Source organism: Octodon degus, unplaced genomic scaffold, assembly GCF_000260255.1.
Source record: "Octodon degus isolate 3935 unplaced genomic scaffold, OctDeg1.0 scaffold00266, whole genome shotgun sequence".
NCBI classification, from domain to species: domain Eukaryota; kingdom Metazoa; phylum Chordata; class Mammalia; order Rodentia; family Octodontidae; genus Octodon; species Octodon degus.
The window spans coordinates 1931991-1935943 of NW_004524842.1; the positions used below are offsets into that span (position 1 = coordinate 1931991).

The 3953-nt window shown below is 45.3% G+C and overlaps 1 long non-coding RNA gene across 1 annotated transcript in view; it reads right to left on the reverse strand.

The window, feature by feature from the left end:
- The window catches only part of LOC111814083, a 19076-nt gene extending 18460 nt beyond the window's left edge, over nucleotides 1-616 (reverse strand). The window contains exon 1 of the long non-coding RNA XR_002819156.1: nucleotides 580-616. This is a non-coding gene — a long non-coding RNA (uncharacterized LOC111814083). The remainder of the gene's footprint in view (nucleotides 1-579) is intronic.
- Nucleotides 617-3953: the final 3337 nt, after the last annotated feature.

A 3953-nucleotide genomic window follows, 5' to 3' on the forward strand; every position in this document is an offset into this window, starting at 1 on the left:
GCATTTATATTAGTTGATATAAACATGTAAGATTTGTTTAAAGAAAAAACAAAATAATAACAAAGAAATTATAAGAAATTCAAAAGAGGAAAAAAAATCAGAAAAAAGCATTAACTGTTCCTTTCAAAAGATCAGCAGAAATTGACAATGCAATTAAACAAACTATTTGTACTCCAACATATTTTCCCTTCTTTCATTTGTCTTTTTCATCATCCAAGTTTTTCCTTCCCACTGAACAATTTCCTTCCCTTCTGCAGTACCTGTTGTACCTTACAGATTTTCATTACTCTTTCAGGGTCTCACACGAGTGAGATAATACGATGTCTGCACGTGTGGATCTGATTTATTTTACTTACCAATATAGTCTCTAACTACATCCATTTATCTACAAAATCCTCAAATTTATCTTTTTTTATAGCTGAATAATACTCCATTGTGTAAAAATGCCATATCTTTTTTATCTTTTCTCCAGTTGGTAGGCATCTGTGTTGTTTCCAAGATTTAGCTATGACAATCTGTGGTGCTATACTACTACGAAGACAAGAATAGGCACTGTATTAATTATTGTAACTGTCCTACTAACCTGTTTTGAAATTGTCTCATTGCCATTTCTTTCTCAATAAAATTAATTTAAAAAATTGTACTGCTATGAACAGGGGTGCACATATACCGCCGTGGCATGATGATTTCAGTTCTTTTGGAAAAATACCTAGGAGGGGAATAGCTGGCTTGAATGGGACCTCCAATCCTAGCTTTTTGAGGAATCTCCATACTAATTTACATAACGGTCGTACCAGCCTGCATTCCCACCAACAGTGGAGAAGGATTCCTTTTTCCCCACAGCAAGAGTCCTCTTTTTTTTTTAACATTTAGTGTGTGTGTGTGTGTGTGTGTGTGTGTGTGTGTGTGTGGCCAGCTCAGCCCACCAGGGGGCAGGGCTGGCTGGCATGTGGTGCTGGGGGATCGAACCGCGGTCCCTGTGCTTTAGCCAAGCTTGTTCCAAGTAGGTGCTTTAGACCACTGAGCCATCTCTCCAACCCCAAGAGTCCTCTTTTAGATGAGCTCCAACTTAGACCCAGGTTGACAGTGTTCGGAAGCTAAGGGGACTGCAGCTCTTGGGGGAAGTGAAGAAAAAAATACAGAGGGACCTGAGGGCTGCTTTGTGTGGCGCCAGCTGAAGCCATCCTTCCCTCCACCACCGCTTCAATGTTCTAAACTCTCCCGACCCCATTTCTGACAGTGGTCCCTGTCCCCATAGGGCCCCCTCCACAAGGTCTTTGGTCTCCACCTCCTTCTCCAAGGGTGTCTGTCTTGGTCCTTCTGAGGAGGGTTGCGAAGTTTCAAGTGATAATTAAGGCACCACATTCACCATTTTCTATCCAGCGCCTTATACGGATCCTGATGTGCGGTGAGCATTTCACCCATACAAGCTGGCCAGCTGGTCACTCAAGCATTAGCATTTATTTCCAGGACGACTCTATAGCTTTACTCCATACGCAGACGTTCTCACATTGGTAGGAAGCAGTGGACATGATTTGATGATAGACAAGAAAACGGAAGTTTGAATGCGTGAGGAGGAATTTCCCAGTGTTACCCAGTTGACAGCTGAGAAAAACAAGACTCCAACAGGCCTTGTGCCCTAGAAAGAGCCAGATGGGATGCCTGCCGTAAGTGTGAATACTTACAGGTAACAGAAAGTCCTAGGGGCCCCAGACCTACCTGAGGGCCATATTTTCTGTCAGGAGCTAATAAAAACCAACTTAAAGATTTCAGGCTGTCCTCTTTCAGGACAGGGTGGTGATTGAAGCCGATGGCTGGAGGTAGGGCGCAGCCTGGCAATGGTAAGAGAGAAGGACCAGAAAACAGGACAACAAATAAGGCCAGGCTATAAAGTGATACCAACTGCAGACACAGTCCCAAGTGGAGGATCTTAGAGGCAAACTACAAGACAAAAATGCTTCAGTGGAATCAAGGGCTCCGTTATACACATCAAGCTCTAAGTGTCCAGGGATTTAGAAAAGAGAGAGAACTTGGTAGATGAAGAAGTCTGAGGTGAGCACTGGGGCCTTGCACTGGGCCTTGAAGAAAGGTTACAATCTGATTAAGTGACAGGTTTGGGAACTGAATCTTCCATGTGTGAAATTCTGAGCAGGAAAAAAAGAGGTAAGGAAGCATTGTTGAGCAGTGGCTGCGCATCAGCCCTGTGTCAGGTGTCGTCACACGTGCTCGCTCACTCCACAGAGGGAGCGAGCACAGTACGGGTGAAGGAGGACAGGAAATAGGTCAGACTGCAGCAGGGCTCAGGGAGGGAGCAAGGCAGGAGAGAAGGTCAGCAGGGCTCAGGTGAGGGCGCCTCGCGTGCCAGGCCAGGAAGGCTTCTCTCACATCTTCCCATGTGTTTGCTACAATATTCTTCGTGATTATTAGAAACTTAGTCTAGACCATGAGCAACTGAAAGGTAGGGGCTCTTTCAGGTATCCTCACAGTGATTCTCAGAAGTAGCATACATCAGAATCACCTTGAGGATTTGTGATAATGGCAATGGTAGGCCCCCGGCCCCCAGAGTTTCTGATTCAGTAGGTCTTGCTCTAGGCCTGAGTAGCTCTCTGTCTAATAACTTCTCATTCTTGCTGATGGCCCTGGAAATTCATGCTGCTGGGCAAGGGCTTTTGGGCTTTTGGGGATCCCTCAATATTAAACATAGTCGACTACTGTGACTTCTAAGATTAGAGAACCAAAGAATTCACAGCTCCTCTTCCTGGCTTTTTCCCTCTGAAGAGGCCAGCTGCCATACTGTAGAAAATTCTAGTAGCCCTGTGGTGAGATCACATGGAAAGAAACCAAGACCTTTCACACAGCCATCAACACCAGTGCTGGCCAGTGCCAGCCACGTGGACCAGCTACATAGAATCAGATCTGCCAGCCCCAGCTAAGCATTTGAATGATTCCAGTTGCAGTTGGTTGTCTTCACAACTTCATGATGGACCCTAAGCCAGAACCTACAGAAACCATGACAGATGATAAATGTTAAGGTTATAAAGCATTGAAATGAAAGAGTAAGACTGGCGGCCAAACACAGCCTCTCTAGAACCTGGAATCAAGACACTTAGACCACAACTTGGCGAAGAAAGAAAAAGCAATAGATCTCCAGAAATCTATAAAGAGCTGGAAGAAAACTAGAAGCTACAGTGAGGCTGGAGAAATGAAGTACAATGCAGAAGCAGCCTGGAAAGCTGATCCAGCTGCTCCGTGGGGAAGCTCCCCTGCTAACACAAGGTAAACCACAGTGTCAGCAGCTCCAGGGAAAAATGAAGTACCAGGGCTGCAGGGCTAGCCCAAAGAAAAGCCCAGAGTTACTGCAAAGTGCAAAAACAATGTGGAGCTGTACTCCAAAAGCAACTCCTTCCACATAGCAAGCTAGAGCTGGAGAAAATACCCAGTGCAGCCAACCATATCTGAGGGTGTTTAATCAGGAGCCATTTGGGAAAGGAGCGAATTACGTAAGGCTGAGCTACAGAACAATTTCACTTTAGGGTTCCTACCACAGGGGCTGGGTGACAGATGACAAAAAAAGGTAGTCACAAGGCTGGGGAGATAACTTGGCAGTCTAAGCGCCTGCCTGGCAGCGCAAGGACCCAGGTCTGATCCCTGATACTACATGCCATGCTGGCTAATGAAACTAGGTGTGGTGGTGCACACCTGTAATCCCAGGACTGGGGAAGCTGAGACAGGAGAATCACTACGAGTCTGAGCTGCACAGCGAGAATAAATAAATAAATAAATAAATAAATAAATTTTTAAAATTTAAAAAGAATAGTCACAGAGAAGGTGTGGGCTACACAGAGATCTCCTGAATAATTTGAACTCAGGTGGGAAGGACATCAGATATCACCCTCCAACTTGAGAAGCCAGGAGGGGTCTGGGTCGAAAACTGCTGATAGTATGCGTGACTA